This window comes from Pinus tabuliformis, chromosome 6 (genome assembly GCF_031772625.1).
Source record: "Pinus tabuliformis cultivar Carrire ecotype Pingquan chromosome 6, CPIR1, whole genome shotgun sequence".
Lineage (NCBI taxonomy): Eukaryota > Viridiplantae > Streptophyta > Pinopsida > Pinales > Pinaceae > Pinus > Pinus tabuliformis.
This window is the reverse complement of record NC_142292.1, coordinates 2,003,543,383-2,003,562,851: the sequence shown is the minus strand read 5'-3', so window position 1 is coordinate 2,003,562,851 and position 19,469 is coordinate 2,003,543,383. Positions and strand designations below refer to the sequence as shown.

The window sequence follows — 19,469 nt, the reverse complement described above, 5'->3', positions numbered from 1 at the left end:
GAGCTAACTCTCATTGGCAAAATCAAAAGCCGAGCAAAATTTATCCCTAAAAGAACCATTTTAAAAAAAGGTTTGAGCCTTGTCAAAACTTTTCTAGAAAATATCACCGATGACTCAACCAAATCGCAACCTTATCAATAAATAGTGAGTCAGCCAGGCCTTTTAGAACAATTTTTTGGCAGTAATTTCTTGTTTCACGTTACAACACAACTTAATAAATAAGAACAAAAATCATGAAGGAATAATTCACAAGAAAAAATAACCAACCATAGCTAAAAAGGACATATGGTATACTTATCTGAGAAAGTTATAAAATTCAATGGCTATAAAATTGTACAAACAGAAATTGAGAGCTATAACCAACACCAACCTTGAATCACCCACATACCCACATCCCAATGCCCAAATGTAATGGCCCATGGGTCAAAGTTAAACTTACTCAAACAAATTTTCAAATACAAATTGCTCCAAATGGTACCAATCGTGTTTTAATTTCAAGGAAACTGACCCAGAAATTGCCTACAATGGTCACTTTGATCCATACCCCCAAAGCCTAGTTGATTTATTGGTGCTTAATCAGAACCAAAACATCTTATAGTTAGCCCTAAAATTCGATTGGCTTACCCTAAAACACGATTGGCTTCTTACTGGTTGATCACAAATATGTTTTATAATCACTTCACCAATTATTGAAAATATAACTTGGGAGAATGACTCCATTAGTAGTCGAAAACCTTACTAACCTTAATAGTGAACACAGGATGTAAACTACATAAATCCATGGCCCATAAGTGTCCAAGTTGAAAATTCAATAGATCATCAAGTTTGTGAATTGTTTTTAACCTTGATAAATAGTTAGCTATAGATTAGAAGGAATGTCTGAATGAATTTTCAATCAAATTTGAAATAGAAAATAGTAAGGAAATATAAGGTAGGAAATTAACTATGACTTTACATTATATATCAATAGTGGAAAAAGGAACCTATAGCTTTGCTTGTTTATAGACATAATGCTAGCATATTTGTCTAAAGTTAACCAATTAGCAAATGATTGCCTCAAACTTCAATTACCTTGCATTGGAATAAACATTACTACAATTATTTTTCCAGTATAGCTTTGTGTTTAGTATTGTCATTTGCACTAGTCAAGTACTACTGCACATTACTAAGCAGATAATCTATATGGTATTCCCTTCAAAGCAATTACCTATCAAGTAAAAGTATCAAGCACTTTTATTCCTTGAAGAAAAATTTTGGCCTTGACTACGATGCTTTGATTTCCAAAATATACTGTTTGTGAGGTTAAGCATGTGATCTGACCTCAGTTTCATTAAATTCACCTTAAATTAGATATATACATATTAAATTGACCAATTTATTATTGCAGTCTGCAACCAACCAAATTTTTCTTAAGGGAGTGCAAGTATCCTCTAATTTCGCATCTATGAGTATGAAGTACCATCTAGTTTGGTATCTATCAAATATGCAGAGAATAAACCAAAAGAAACCAACATAGGCAAGAGAGCTAATAAGTAAAACTGTTGATATAGAAAGTATGATAATACATATTTTCGTTTTAGATTGTCAAATGGAGGATAGGTGTTTGTTAGACAGTCCAAAATCAAAGGAGTGGTGGAAGAAAAGTTTAAAACTACCATCCAAAGAAAAACCTCTAATACAAGTCCAACTTTGAAATGATAGATTTTGTCAGCCAATTCAAGACAACAATATAGAAAAACTAACACTGCATTATCCATCTATAATAGTGAAAATCATTTGATATATCAGCTTGTCTCTATTACATGTGTTTTAATGTTTGCATTCTTTAATAACACTCTTATATTGACATGAATGCTGAAAATCGAGATCTTAAAGAGGTTGTCATTGATTCAACTAGTTGGTAGGTTTGACACTAGCAGTAGCCCACAAAATATGACACATAGATTCCATGTCATGCATATCATTACATAACCATGGCAATATAATTGGCATTAATAGAATAGAGAAAACAATTATTTCTTGTTGAGGACATGAATAACTAGAGAAAATAGTTATCGACCCTTACCGACTTCAATAACGAGAGCAAGAAATGCCAATTTCTATTCAATGGATTCTAAGCTTGACTCAGTACATAACAAAATTTTGGTTTTATTACAAATCATGGACCCCAAGATACATTCCTTGCTCTAGCTTCTGACTTGAATGGATTTAAAATCATATAAAAAAATTTACTAAAACAATCTCTTTTTCTTTCTCAATGAACAACTACATCAAAGCCTCGCTTAATGATTAAATGGATCGCATCTTCAATGCAGAGGTTCTCTACTTATACTGTCTCATTGTAAAATGAGTAAGTTGTAGAGTTTCTCTTGAAGGAAGTGCAATGAAGTCTAAATTTGCATTGCGAGTCTTATAGATCACTAGTAGGGCACTAAATATTGATCTCAATGAAAAAATGCATTGTAGCCTTGCCTAATGGTTAAATGGATCACATCCTTAATGCAAAAGTTCTCTAGTTATAGTTCTGAATTGTTAACGAGAATAAACTAGAGAATTTCTAAAAGAAAGTGTAATGAAGTCTACATTTGTGTTGTGAGTCTTATACATCACTAGGAAGACACTAATCATTTAATATTCACACTCATAACAATAGCTGAGTCATTGTGCATGCCTCCTGGCAAGGATGCTACATAGAAACATCCTTTTCATGATTCTAAGGGAAGAATAAATATGCACACTAAGAGATGTGGAACCCTAAGGTTTAAGGGAACAACCTTATCGTTGGATTTTCTGGTGGTTACATCTTGCTTGGGGAAGGTTTTGTGTTTGATGAAAGCTTGGTGAGCATCCACATAAAAGCCAAGACAAAACTACATTAGTTGTGAGCGATGTAAGTTGGATTATTCAGACACTTGGAAATTATTTGAATTCTTCTGCCACTAAGAAGCATTGCCATTGTGTAAATTAGTTTTTGTTTTTTTTCCTATTATATTGTATTAATTATAAAAAGATTCTTCCTTAGCACTTCACACTTCCCCATAGAATAATTCTCCACATCCCAACCCAAATTCTTTCCACACAACAAAACTTTTTCACATCAATATTTCTGCACATTCAGGCTCCACCTCCTTTCACACATCAATACTTCCGCACATTCAGGCAACGTTAATGAGTCGACATTAAGATTCACTAATGGTAAATTGTATGAGATTTGGATCTAATAGTGCCACCCCAAAATTAATGGGCAACGAAACAAAACTAAATTGAAGTGTCGAAAAAATTTACCTCAAGGAGACTAGAAAAATCCTAACAACTACAACAAGTTATCCAATTGAATGACAAGCTGAAATATTATTTAGCATGTGAACTTGAAATTTTGCACTACCACAATGAGCAAAAGTATGTAGGTTTAGGTTAATTAATTTATTTATAAAATATTTGATTCAACAAAATCAATGCAATTGGTCTGATTCGCTTGTTGTACTAACAATTTCATGTCTAGCTTTACAATTTATGAAAAACAATTAAATTAAATTATTGTTGTTGTTAAAAGATTATATTAATTTTTAAATTTGTGTGGTTTGATTGTCATCGATTTTGTTTAAAACATGGCCAGAGGCTCTGCGAATACACATCATTCAGTTTTGTTTTACAACATATAAAGTAGAGAATTCAATTTTTGGGTAGACAAGAATAAAGGCATAAGTATAGTTTGGGAAAAAAAAAGTATGTTCAGAAAATTAGGTCTATATGTTTTAGGACTCATAACAAAGGCAATCTACTTCTCAACTATTCTGATCAATAGGTCATGGAAACTATTGATATTGTAAGGCAAGGGTTTATGGACCGAAATAATTGAAAAGTCTGTCTTTCTTAAACATGTTGTTGCGGCTATCATTAGTATTAACAAAGATCAACATATTCCAATGTCTTGGAATTTGGAACTTCTTCTCATCAGCGACCTCTATATTGTTGAAAGAAACTCGGTCATCTTGTTTCATAGTCTTCCAAAATATAAACATCCATAACTAGATCCATGTAAACCCTATAATTTGCTAATTTTGTTGAAAATAATGAAAGTGGAGAAAGCTAGGATAGGGTGTGAGGTTTAAATAAAGTAGAAGTAGTGGGAATTTGGAATGGACTATAAAAATATGGTGTGAATATTATATAATGTACCCTAGTTGCGCTCTTGAAAATTTATAATTAATCATAATATTTTTTAAATGTTGTCTAAAGTTAGAGATCAATAAAGTTCAAGCAATATGTTGTGGAGTTGGTAGGTCATATAGTTACAATATAGGTACACCATGTGGGATGGGAGGAGAAGTTTCGTGTGCAAATCCTCAACAATATTTTAACTAGGATGGGGTTCAGTACGGCAAGATAACTAATTGATTTTTGCGATATTGACTCATATTGTGCTAGGATGGTTCATCCTCCACACAAATCGTCCTCTGCATCTTTCATCTCTGCACAAACCATCTTCTGCACCACAACCTATCTCTTAGAAACTATAATCTTCCCCATATTAGAGTTGGCTAAATTTAGGAGAGTCAGTTAACTGAGTCAAGTTAAGAGTTAATTCATATTTTGGGAAAAGTAGAATTTAGAGTGTATGTGCTTGTAAAGTTAATTTAGGCTAGTGACTAGATGAAAAAGTTTAAATATCCTTCTGAGTTTATTGTAATAATCAATTTTTTGGGTGATCAATGGAAGATTTGAAATCATGTGTTTTTGTATGTTAAATTTGTATTGTGCATCTGCCACACTTTTGGATTGCAAGGCTTCATTGGTAAAGTGTGGAAGTCATTTTGCTAGTTTCTTATTTTTGTTTAAAATGGCGTGGACATTCGCAGTGTCCTTCTCTATGGTTGGATTTTCGGTCCTATTAGGTCATTGTATTTAAGCACCACAGATTTCTCAGGTCACTGAGAAAGTGGTCATAATGAATAGAGTTGTCTTTAGTGCGACTTTTTGGAAGCTTTTTCGGTGGGTTTTTTGGGTCTAATTTCTCTAAAATCCATCAGAAATTTATTGAAATCACAAGTTTGATGGGTAACTCCTGCACAACCCAAATGCACTAAGGGTTTTTCAGAGTGCTAAATCCATATATATAGTCAAAAAACCATTTTAAATAACACAAATCAAGATTTCACCTCAAATTTTTCTGCCATATTCTGACACCCGAAAGTCCAAAAAGTTGCACTAAAAACAACTCCATAATGAACAATTAATATCAATTATGTGCCTTTGAATGGACCTAACATCTCCCCTACCATCCAATAGACAAGCCAGCCCAAGCCTGCTTTATTACGGTTTGATAGACACCGATCTGGAAAATACGCCGCAGTCACCTACAAATGGATTTTCAGTTTGTCCTTCTTTACGAGATACCTTTACAACCAATGTGTTTCATACGATGCATGCCACAAATGAAAGATGGGTCATCGGGACCATAACCCTATTTATGGATTTGGGTCAATTGAAAGGAAATACCATTGATTATGTCAGTCATCATAAGAATGTTTGGTCATCCATGTAGTGTTAGTCTCATTGCCAAAACTAAAATAGCTCAACATCCACATATTTTACTGACTTTTCAAAAACTCTGCCTATTTCAGATAGACACCTTTAGTTGTTTTCGCCTTGCACCTTGTAAAATCACGTGTCTAGGAAGATCAATTTCCTTGTTATGCACATCAATGAAGTTGGAGCACACTTTTTGAAATATTTGTCAACAATATTTTCTCTAGCGTCGACATTTCTTGATTTACATATTGGTTTTATGGTTAATGATTTATAGATAAGAGCATTGATCAACCACTATTTAATTGATTAATTAATTAGTTGATTCTAGATCACTTATTTAAATGTATTTCAATCACACACATAACTACCAAAACTTCAAAAGAGTGTACTCGAAATCTCGAAAGAGCGTAATCCACTATGCAACCAAACTACAGAGGGATAACTTGAAAACAATCAATTTTGGGAAATATATATCTGTGACACAATTGAAAAACACAAAAATTCAACCATAACAAATAAACTCGTCAATGAGTTGATGAATGACATCATAAAATCATGAGACTCTCAATATATTCACACACAACACTAAAAAATCAACCTTCATCGCATTCATAGAAATTGAATTTCAACATTAATGGTAACATAGCTTATTAAAATCTTCCATTCATAAATCTATAGTATATGCAAATTAAAGCAAAAGAACTTGATTTCTCAGAGAAGTGAGGATTGTGGAGATGAATACTATCATTTGCAATTTGCAAACTGTGAGAGTTAATTTGATTATTCATAATGTAATTATTAAAGTGAAGGGTAGGACATTACAGAGAGGTACTTGGACCATCTCCAATCTTAGCACACAAATGGATACTCTCATATACCTTGGCTATAAAATTACCACAATGAACAGATTCTTAATTCTGATGTTTGCAAAGATGCATTGTCTTTTAAAAGTTAAAACCATGAATTTCTATTTATCAATACAGCTCACCGTTTACTGGAAGTTTTTCAAAGTGAACCACCTTCATATCCTATTATTGAAATATTAATTTGTCCTTTAAATAAAAAAACAATTTAATGTTTTTTGAATATAGCTTTATAAAATTCTATCTCTTATTGAAAGATGGCAATCTATGTCTTAAATAAAGAACAATGTAATGTTTTTTTGATATAGCTTTATAAAATGTACGCAAAGCTATTCTGGTGCCACCCTGTCAATGTCACATGTTTACCTTTGACGTTATTTTGTACCAATATTATTGGATACAGTAACGTAGAAAATCCATCCGTTACATGATCGTTATCTCTCCTAGAGTTCTCTATTGATATAAAATCTGGATTATTATTGCAAATTTTTTGAATTGTCCAGCAGTTGAACCAGAGCATGTCTGGAAAATCAGGAAGATACAGTTTGAGAGAATGAATAGCAACAAGTGCAGGGGTTGATGCAGAGGATACAGGAGAATGCTCCCAGTGTGCAACAGGTTAGGAAGATGATGGTCGCCATTACTATGGGAGAGGCATTGTATCTCTTGGATGGAATTACCCTTACAGGGACTGTGGTAACTCTTCTTGTTGCAACGCCTGTGCTGATTTTCTTTAGCCTAGTATTGGTCCCTGTTGGTACTGTTCTGCTTCTCACCACCATTGGTTTTCTGTCTGCTGGGGCTTTGGAATTGCTGCCCTCTCTTCACTTTCATGGATTGTTAACTACATGAGGGGAAAACACCCACCTGGTGCTGATAAGGTCAACTATGCATGCCAACGCATCGCCAGCAAGGCCAAAGATGTCAAGGACCGAGCCGAGGGTTATATCCAAAACAAGGGTGATTAGGCCACCCAAGGGGGTCCTGATCATATTTCATAACATTTTTTCATCATGGAACATGTTAAGTATTATAGTTAGCGATGTTTCTAAGTTTAATATGTCCAACTGCTGCAAATATAAATTAGATTATTGGTCCAACAATATGTTCTTAGTATTAGAGGCAGCTTTTAGTTTAAGGTCATTTTAGAAGTGTTGTTATAGGTATGGATAATTTAGTCACTGTTTATTCATGTCAAGAAGATCATAGATGGAATGAGTTGTTACTTTCAGTGACAGAACGTCACTCATCAATCATCATCAATTTGCTCTTGATAATGTGCTGAAATTTCTTTTAATGGTATTCTTCATGTCATCATGAATTGATCTTCATAAGCTTTATCATCATAATTATTGAGAGGTCACAGGTCTCTTTCTTGTTGCTTTCTAGTTTTGTTCATTCCCTACTACTGTGAGGGTAGGGATAGACTTAATTCTCTCAGGCATCTTTCTAACATGGCTATGCTTCTGTCCATCACAACTACAGATAGCTTCTTGTGCTCAGATACACAGTGAACAAATTCTTAATTCTGATGTTTGCAAAGATGCATTGTCTTTTAAAAGTTAAAACCATGAATTGCTATTTATCAATACAGCTCACCGTTTACTGGAAGTTTTCTTAAAGTGAACCACCTTCATATCCTATTATTGAAAGATGTAATTTTTCCTTTTAAATAAAAAACAATTTAATGTTTTTTTAAAATAGCTTTATAAAATTCTATCTATTATTGAAAGATGGCAATCTATGTCCTAAATAAAGAACAATGTAATGTTTTTTCGATATAGCTTTATAAAATGTATGGAAAGCTATTGTGGTGCCACCTTGTGAATGCCACATGTTTAGCTTTGACATTATTTCGTACCAGCATTATTGTATACAGTAACGCAGAAAATCCACCTATTACATGATCGTTATCTCTCCTAGTGTTCTCTATTAATATAGCAGCTGGATTATTATTGTAAATTCTTTGATTTCTCCACCAGTTGAACTAGAGCATGTATGGAAAAGAAGAAAGATATAGTTTCAGAGAATGAATAGCAACAAGTGCAAGGGTTGATGCAGAAGATACAGGGGAACACTCCCATTGCCCAACAAGTTATGAAGATGATGATGGCCATTACTGTGGGAGGGGCACTATTGCTCTTGGCTGGAATTACCCTTACAGGGACTGTGGTAACTCTTCTTGTTACAACGCCTGTGCTGATTTTCTTTAGCCCAGTATTGGTGCCTGTTGGGACTGTTCTGCTTCTCACCACCATTGGTTTTCTGTCTGCTGGGGGCTTTGGAATTGCTGCCCTCTCTTCACTTTCATGGATTGTTAACTACATTTGGGGAAAAAATCCACCTGGTGTTGATAAGGTCAACTATACATGCCAATGCATTGCCAGCAAGGCCAAAGATGTCAAGGACCAAGCCGGGGGTTATATCCAAAACAAGGGTGATTAGGCCACCCAAGGGGGGTCTTGATCATATTTCATAACATTTTTTCATCATGGCACATGTTAAGTATTATAGTTAGTAATGTTTCTAAGTCTAATATGTCCAGCTGCTGCAAATATAAATTAGATTGTTGGTCCAACAATATGTTCTTAGTATTAGAGGCAACTTTTAGTTTAGGGTCATTTTAGAAGTGTTGTTATAGGTCTGGATAATTTAGTCACTGTTTCTTCATGTGAAGAAGATCATGGATGGAATGAGTTGTCACTTTCAGTGACAGAACGTCACTCATCAGTCATCATCCATCTGCTCTTCACAATGTGTTGTAGTTTCTTTTAATGGTATTCTTCATGTCATCATGAATTGATCTTCATAAGCTTCAGCATCGTAATTATTGAGAGGTCACAGGTCTCTTTCTTGTTGCTTTGTATTTTTGTTCATTGCCCTGCTACTGTGAGGGCAGGGATAGAATTAATTCTCTCAGGCATCTTTCTGACATGGCTAAGTTTTTGTCCATCACAACTACAGATAGCTTCTTGTGCTCAGATAATTGTTGGGATTGCTGCAATAATCTCATACCCTACAATGTTTCATTTTTCCACAGGCTAGTATCAGGATCACTTTATGTTCTAAATAAATAAATGTAGAGCATGATCAAATATCTTAAATATAGTATGCTTTTTCCCTTCAAAAAAATATTTTCATTTCAAAAAATATTTTCATCTTTCTTGGTAACGAATCTTAAAAGAATGTTTTCATCTTTCCTGGTGAGAATCTTAATAGCATGATCAAATATGTTAAATACAATATACTTTTTCCCTAGGAAGAGTCATTATTCTACTGATCTTCCTATTATTATAGAGTTAATCAGATATAATAAGTGGTTTTTCTCCGGTCAAAGCGGCAGAACTCAAGGGCTTGGAGAAGGGCTGTGGAGGAATTTAAAAAGTGTCGTGGTTAAATTGGTGATAGGTAAAAGATTTATAAATGTTGGGGGATAGAAAATTGCAAGTTTTGATTGGAGAAGAAGAGGAAATTAGTGATGAGCTAGTCTAGAATTTCAAATTTATTTTGACTGAACATTCTATTGTGATCCATAACCATCCCACTACTATGTTACCAGAAACGAGAAACCGGAACGAAACAAGAAACGAAAACAAGACGAGAAACGAAGTTTGGAGATTTTGCATTCAAGAAGCGAGAAGAGAGAAAAAAACAAGAAAAATGTGAAAAACATAAAACAAAGCATACATCATCCGCATTCTCCAATAATGTGGTTCATACGTAGTTGCTCATAGGCTTTAGTTTCTCACATAGACCATTCTTGAATATTCATAGTGAGAAACAAAGCTTGTGTTGCTTAAGTAGGTCATTCTCAAATACCCATGTTTGATCCTCTAATAGTGAAGAAACCTTTGGCATTGAACTCAAGCTTGATTTGACCTTTCCATTTCCACTTGATTTGGACCTAGTGAGAGTGGGATTTTTTTGAAGGCCATATCCCTAGAAATTTCCTGATGAGTACATAATCTCTCATATCATGTGTATATTCTCCCATATTATTTTAGAGGACCTCAAATTTGGGCTATATTGTAGTATTTGGTAAGCAACTACTAGGATGTAGTTTCCCTAGTTGGGTAATAGGATGGTGAAGATTGAATTGAGCTCCATTGGGATTGGGGAATTGAGCCAAAAGTAGAGGGTTGTTTAGAACTACTACTACCTTCAACTATCTTGCTATAGGAAGAAGTGTTGCTCCCTCCACTGACATTTTGCATAGAAAAAGCAGAAGGGTTGAAAACCATACAACTAGACAAAACCTAAATAAAATTACCATCAAGCTTTCAAAACTTTGTAGTTAATCCATTATAATAGTAATTAATCTTTATAATAATAAAAACAATATATAATATAACTGTGTGTATTTAAATTTATAATTTTGTATAAAAAGACAATTTTTAAATATTAAATACAATAAAACTATATAACAAACTCTACACAAAATATACTTTTAAATAAAACCAACAAAAAATTTAAGAAAAAATAGTTAAAACATTAAAAAAACATAACAATAAACAACACATCCCAATAATATAATTTTAACAAACAAAATCCCTAAATAAGCAATGTTGTTAAAGAAATTTTAAGCTAAATACAACAGACCATGAAACCGCCTTCTAAAAACTATCCACAAAACCAACCTTCATTTTTTTAAATTGGGCTCAACGTTACAATGAAACCAACATTGCAAACGAACAAGAGCAAACGAACAAGAGCAAAGTTTCTTAGAAAAACAACCTTTGCCCTTTTTTATTCTGCTCAACCTCCAATTGGATTAAGACCAGCATTACAAATAAACCAGAACAACGTTTTTTAGAAAGTCGTGTCAAAAAACCATTCGTTTATGGAGAAACTGATTTCATGTATTGAAAAACTAAAACGACCGTACAAAACGACGTTTTCCGTACCATTCCGTTTTCTTTGCTTTTTTTTCGGAAACAAATGCTCCCGTACCGCTTCTGGTAACATAGTCCCACCACTATCAGTTGGATGATAAATCCAGGGTAGTTGGAAGTGACGGAGAAGGTTATAACTAGTTATACGGAAGGTTGCTCAATGCTCACCCATGGCTATAGGCATTCACATATCTCCGATGGCCACGCTCCGCTGCTAGGGTTTCTTTTCCTCACTAAGGGATCACATACTCATACTCAGACATAACACATATCACACATATCAGCTCTAACTGCCAGAACACAGGAAAGATACCCGCTCTAATGTGACATGTAAGTTGAATCTGTATTTCAGGAAATAACTGTTCTAATCTCTATTTTCTGGAATGTTGTTACTTATGGTTTGACTCTCTGCACATTGAAGTCAGAGAATGGACTGATATATAGTCATGAGTAGAGGTGGTCATAAGCGGGTAATACATAGCAGATTGGTTGAGAGGGTCTATAATACATAGCTTTCTCTTGCTAGGTTGTTGCATCAGAGTGATCAGGGGCAGCTCAATGTGGAACATTTCTAATGCAAGATAAAGAATAAGAACCAGACACTTGTCAAGACCCTAGACCACACAGAATGGAAGACTCGAACTTGCACGATGCACCAAAGAAAAACAAAGGGAGTGCAAAATAAATAGAGTTTGACAAAGTTACCTCTAGTAGAAGCATCTTGATCATGGTCTGCACTGGACGCATTCACTAGTTGCTTGTCTTCATCGTCTTCGTGGTCGTCTGTCATACTCTTCTTAGTCTAGGCTAGATTCTTCATTCTGTGGCCATTCTTCCTCAGAGGAAGCCAGGTCGTCTGACGAACTCCTACCCGAGATTTGTATGGAAAGCCGGAGCAGAAGTTGGAAACCCTTGAACTAGCGAGGGTTGACGAACAAATAAAACTATGATTTGGTAGCTTTTGTTGTCATTAGAGTGAGGCGAGGAGGAGTGGATTTGACTAAAAGGGTGAAATGTTGTCGCTGCCCTTTTTATTTAATTCTTTAAATTTTTCAACCTTCTCACCATTTTTTCTAGCCTTCTCACCTTGGACTAGGAATTTCTTTTCTAGCCTTCTCAGTGTGGATTGTGAATTTTTCCTTCTTATTGCAAATTGTTTTTTTCACTTTTTCATGGAATTTGAGAGAGTGGGAATGGTTCCCACCAAGGTTTGCAAGTTCCCGCCTTTTGTTGCTAGGACTTCCTCGCACATGGGTTGGGGTGGCTAGAGGCTTTTGGGTCCTTGTTGGTCCACTTTGGTAGGGAAAAGGTTCTCATGTACGTGCATGTAATGATTTGAAAAAATATTAATATCTTAATTTAAGAATAAAAAATAAACAGTATATTAATGAATAAGTTGTTACACTTTGTAAATTTAAGTAATAATTTTTAAAATTAATAGGTTTGACTTTATTCATGTATTTTTACCTATTTTTATAAATAAAGAGGGGTTGAGGATTGATATTTATAAATTTATTGAATTATATTTACTTTCTTCTCTTTATTCTTTTACAATATAGATGGGACACTTATCTAGCATTAGGAGAGTGTGCTTTTTAATGGAATAAATTGGATTGGTAATAGGATCACTTTAAAAGGCACATAGATTATCTCAAAATCTTCTCTTGCCCTCTTTTCTCATTAAACAAAGTAGATTCTATTTAAGTTAGAAGGACAAAAAAATCATGGTTATAATTACTATATTTTCATTCTCCGCCTCTTAATCCAATGTAATCACAATTAAATTTGGTAGAATAATAAGGCCTTGAACAAAAGTAATTATAATATTTGAAGTTAAACATAATAACATGTTTGAGTCAAAGGAATCATTTCAATTATCCATGGAGCTACAACGAAATTATGCCAATTTATCTAATATTGGATCTTGAATGATTAAGAAAACTCAAGATTGTGGATATGTCATATTTATGTTGTTTTTGTTTTTGGGAGATGACTCTATGATGGGATGAATGGAATGCAAACATGCAAGATAAATTCAAAAACAAAATGGTGAGCCTACTTAAGAAATTGGTTGCAATAGTTAAAGTGGTAGTTAAACATTAGTAAGAAGTCAAAACTTTTAAAGGGTAGAAAAGGTAATGTGGCATCTCTATCCCATGCATTTTCAGCCATAGATGGATAGCCACTTATAGGCCATTAAAATTTCGGCCCTTGAGGGACCATTTCGCCATTATAACACAAATATGGTTTTCTTAAGGAGGTATGTAATTCATTTAAATGCACACATAAGGTGTAATAACAAAAATGAAATGGGATTAAACATCCATTCATTAAAATTTCATAGCAACCAAGAATCTACGTTTAAATTACACTTGACCACACATAACATACATAATCCATGTTAATTTATTACAGTAAATAATATTCAATCAAATTTCATAGACACTTGTTTTTTAACTAATAATGGTCCAAGGAAATTAGTTTCATATGAACAATTTTCCTCCTAGTCATAGGCATCCACTTAAGATGTCATCCCCAAGTTGGGTTCACTAAGGAAAATCAATGTAATATATAGCCTCCCACTCACTCAAACCAACCAATTTCTCTCATGGAATTGTTACTTCAATCATTACAAAGCATTACACATATAATCTAACCCACAAATATCAATGGCACTCTCTTTCAGTTCCGTACATGAAATAAGGAAGACCTTCCCCTACTATAGTCGACAATTTTTTTGCCTTAGGGATTTTCTTCACTTTAATTCTCTTTAGTGTAGGCAGAAAGAGTCCAATATGTTGAATGTTTTCTAGGAATAACTTGGAAGATTAAAATGTTCCTCTCAAATAACTAATGATCAATTTAACTAATGGGTGAAAGACTCCTTAGTTACCCAACCTCTATGCTCATCTATAACCTCTCTATCTCTTCACCAAGGACAATTGATTCCCCTTTAATGGTGTTTATTTTGTTCATCTTCATATTTATGGTTAAATAGTAGAAGAGAATTAACAAGCACTACAACCATAAGCCTTTTTTTTATGCCTCAAATGCACCTTGAAATTACTTATGAAAAGGTTTTTCCCCACCTATTGTGTGACTTTGTGATCCACCCATATTTTAAATAAGGGTCGCAAATTAGGTTGATAATAAATTTGAAAAGTATTTTTTCCAAAAAACCAATATAATATATGTCAAAATCTAGGTCAAAATTATTTATAAAGAGCATAATTTTATATTCAAAAACATATGTTAAAAATGGATATTACAAATGTGATTGAAAATAGATTTGATAACTACCATTTATTACACCATTATTATAGATGAGGTAGAAAATTATTTTGCAAGTTTAATAGGAGGTATAGTTTGAAACTTTTATTTCAAAAAAATGTTCTTGATCATGAGTGCAGAGATGATCCTAGTCATAGTTAAAGATCAAATCCTAATCTAAACTCACTTCCTACTCTTAAGCTTTGGTTGTCAAGCCTAACAACTAGTTGAGTGTAAATCATATTCTAAGTAGCTATATTCAACTTTGGATTCATAAGCTCCACAATGATTTATATATATGTTATGTTGTTATGATTTACATTTAGATTAATGCTTGAATCTCTCTCCATTATTAATATCAATTACAACAATCTAACTTAATGTCATAGCATAATCAAACAACAAATTATGGTTGTTGTTGGACTTCATAGTGTTAAACAAATGTATATGGAATGTTACTTAAAAGCACTCCATCACAACATGACAACTTCACTATGTAGAGCTCCCCACCTATCTAATGTCTTGGTAACACTCCTCACGTGAGGCCTTCCTTGCTTCAAGAATTGATATTGTTAATGCTAAACTAGTACAATGTTTGTTGGACACTTAAGTGGACCCTAGTTTACCAATTAAAGCCAATAAATGGTTATTTTGTTGGGACCACGACATGATTTTCAGGCCTTAGCAAAATGAAGGAATGACTAGCTAAACCACAAGTGGAAGATTTCTTTTATGATAAAACGAAATATTTTCTAACGAGGAAGATCCACTGTTTTGTTGGAGAATGGAAAAATTCAAGGATACATTCATGTATGAAGACATATTTGAAATTTTAGAGTGTCTGTGAATGGTTGCATATGCTTGATGAAGCCCCACGTCACCATTGAGGAGACAAGAAGATAAGTAAGTTTAATCTTAAACCCAATAAATTTGGAGCATTGTGATCAGTTGGTTAATCAAGCAATAGACTTTTGGGGAGAGAAGACAAGGAAGGATGCATTATATCTAGTTTGTAGTAGAATTTTACTAGTTGTAGTCAAAATCTAAGGACCAATTTTAGAATGGGTTTTGAGAGAGATTGGTGAACACAAACCCTACAAGGATAAAAATGTTGTTGGTGAAGGAAAAGTTGTTTCCTACTAACCCACTAAGCATGTTGTTGTAAAACCTTACATTAAGGAATGGGTTACAACAAGTTTGGAAAAGATGAGAGCTCAAAGGACCAAATGACCATAGAGGACACAAAAGCTAAAGAGAAAGTTGAACAAGCTTTCAGGAAGTAGAGATAACTAACTAGTGGTGGTTGAGCTAGATGTGAGAAAATGAAGAAAGCCACGAGGAGTTACAAAATGAGATTAGTGAGGAAGGGAGTAGTGAATTGAGGATGAGATATTTGGAGAATTTGAATAGGAAAGGTGAGTTAGCCAGTGAATGGTTGCGAAACAAAGGTTTGGTGATAAATATAACTCAATAAGGTGTAGTAGTCAAGGCACCTCAATGAGGTTTGATGAATACACTAGAGTGGGGTTACGAGAGATATGTGATTAGAAAGTGATAGGTTGACTACAATGTAGAATGATATTGTGGATGATAAATAATTAAATGAACTAATTGGAAACCATATTCTAAGGCCAACATATGTGCCCCTTCTATCTAAGGAGGATGAGAACCTAGTAGTGGGCATGGCACTAGACATTAGCAACGTTGGCCTTGTACTAACTCCACCCCTTATGCTTCTTAAATAAAATTAGGTAACACTACACTAGCTTGTTAATAATGGTTCAAGTCCACCTAGTAGTTAGCTTACTTATGGAGGAAAAATAGGAATTAGAGGAAGTAGTCTTAATAATAGTGCAAGTTGAATATTAGGAGTAGCATAATTGGGAGTTATAGCTATTTAGAGAAACCAATGAGTGTTTCATGAGTTTTAGTACCTATGATGTTTTGAATTATAACCTAGGAGAACGTAAGAGAAATAATATTAGAGTGATGAACTATTTAAAAAATTTAGTCATATGTAAATGCTTTGGAAAAAAAACCTAATGATCTGCATACCTTGATATAAAACAAACCCTCAAAATGTCATTCTTAAAATCTCTTATGTAGTTACCTAATATCATTCAAGTAGAATATCCCAATTATTTATGTTAGTAATGGTGTGATCATATTTTTCATTCTCTTAAAGGAACTCTTTCTAGACATGAACCCCATCAAGCATAAATCATCCTAACATATATCTTTGAAGTAATATAAATAGTCTAATGACTATCCTCAAAATAATTCTCACCCATAGACTTGGTGACGGTGTAAGGATTGTATTAAAGTGGTATGAGCTTCTTATGGGATTTTTTAAATTTCTCTTAATGTGAGTCCAACCATAACTTGTCATCAACCTGAAACTTATGCAAAACCCAATGGATTGTGTATCTACTTGTACTTGGCAATGGCAACTTTCTACAAAATATCATGAACTCATTGTTGAATTTTTTGGATACGTTCCTAAATATTGGTTGCTTTGCTTACCTCATTCCAAGCATGGGAGATATCTTCATGTGTTATTCCATGAATATAGCTACATTAATTTTTTCCAATTGTTGGGACCCGAAGCACACCTGAAAAGGCTTGTGGCTAATAAAAATATGAAGAGCTATGCCGAATTTCTATTGAAAATATGGAAGGATTTGAACATGTGTATTTGGATGCTCACAATTGTATATTCTAAGGACATCTATGATAATCCTATTGACTAATTTTTATTTATCGATCTAGGGATGGAAGGCAATGGATTTGGTCAAGCTTGATGTCGATCATGGACCAAGGGTTGAACCAGAAAATACTGAGGAACCAACTATCCCTATCAGGAAATATGGTCTTTGGAAACCTAAAATGAACCAAAACATGCTCAAAGAAGAGCTTATGAGTGGATTTTGTTGTGACACTCTTCTTACAGGGTGTCAAAATTCCCATCCTAAGGAAGCAATCAACAACAACAAAAACACATTCATTACCATGCTCGACTAACAAAAAAAATGACATAAAATCCATGGGCACTAACTCCCAAGGATTACCTAGAGTAGGAAAAATCCTACAACTGGTGTAGATGGCCATTTCCTTTGGCAGAATATAATTCTTCCACTACTTATAGGCTTCAACAATAGAATGAAACTCATTATTATAAATTGGGTATCTATGAAACCCATTATAGAGTGTCTGGCTATGATAAACCATTGAATGTTCGTTTTCATGTGGGCACCACATTGATGACATGAACGATTGGCTCATAGGGTCCTTGTTGTGTAACCATTCATCGATGAAAGCTACTTCCCCGATGAGATAGAAGTGAAAACTAATAGTTGCAAAGGTTCGATAATGACGTGAACCTTGACTTGGTAACTTGTAACTTGTTAAGTGGGGTAAGTTGAAATTGGACATGAGTAGCCTAAGATGAGTTATAGTTAGTTCTTAGGTGAACAAGACATAGTCTAGTTGTAGTAATTGTAACTTGGTCAAGTTGTTGTAGTCGAGGAAGGACTTGGATGGGTTCCCAAGTCCCAAAAAAAGTAAGGGTAGTTGTGAGGGCATGATAGATAAGGAGTGCTAGGGCATGTTAATGAATGAAAAGGCATCCCAAGGAATGAAATGGCATGATAACACATGCCAGAAAGTGTCAATGCATACTAAGGAGTGTTAGGGAGTGTCAGGGCATCACAAGGGAGAACTAGGTCAAAATGCATGGAAATGAATGAATACGAGTGTGTGCCAAGGAGTGTTAGTGAATTCTAGGTGTCCCAAGTATGAAGTGTACTAGGAGATGTTCATAATAGGACTTGTAGGAGGTAATCCTATGGTTGCAATAAGGGGCTAGACAAAGCAGTTTCGAACAAAGGGAGACTTTGGGTTGGGCACAACACTATTTTTCCAATGCCTTGTTTGGCTTCCCAAGCCACAAAAAAAGTAAGGTTGTCTATGAGGGCATGGAAAAAACGTGCTAAGGTGTGTCAGGGAATGCTAGGAAGTAATAACACATTCTAGATAGTTCTAAGGCATGTTAGGCATGCCAAGACGTGCCAAGTGATAAGGCTTTCTAAGATATGTCAAGTGCCAAGGTGTGGCGTGAACACATGCTAGGGAGTGTTAGGACCAGGTGTTAGGGAAACATAAGGGAGAAATAGTTTCAAATTGATGGAGATGAAGTGTCAATGAGTTCTAGGTGTGCTAAGGAGTGATCTATTAATGAGATATTATATTACTTTTAAGGTATTACAGACTCATGTGCATGGGTTTGCCTATATCACTTAGTGCAATGGATTGATAAGATTGCGAATAATATAGACAATGAGAAGTTAGAGAAAAATAATAGACATACACACATAACACAACAAAATAATCAAGGAGTTCACCCAAAACTCCTCGGCTACGTCTCCTGGTCCAGCTTTCAGTGGTGACCTCTCTCTTATGTCTTCAAGAGCAGAGTTTTACAAAAGTGAGGCCAATTTCAGTCTCAACACAACATATACATAACAGCAGGAGTTTACTTGAATTCCTCAAGTCTCTCTGAGTACATAGACTCTCCCTCTCCTTTCTGTCTCTGTCTTAGTACTGCCTGCTCCTGTCTCTATCATTTAGTGGCTTTTAAGCCAATCGACATTTGTCTGTTCATTTTCCCCTTCGGGCTCTCTGGCTTTCGGCCTCTTTCCGCTCAAATCCCCTCGGAGTGTTAAACAATCATTTTTGAACATATTTAGGGATGGTGGCCACCTATTTTGTAACGGAAGGGACCATCGACGCATTAGAAATCCCAAAACAGTTGTTCTCTGTTTACACAGAGAAATACATAGCAACACTCTAAAAATCTGCCAAACGCCTTTTTAGGGACTTGAAATATTATTAAATCTACCCTAAAATCCATCGG

The 19,469-nt window shown here is 34.5% G+C and overlaps 1 pseudogene; it reads left to right on the top strand.

Moving 5' to 3' along the window:
• The first annotated feature begins 8,504 nt into the window (after positions 1-8,504).
• On the top strand, positions 8,505-8,840 carry LOC149267279 (oleosin pseudogene; annotated as a pseudogene).
• The last annotated feature ends 10,629 nt before the right edge of the window (positions 8,841-19,469 follow it).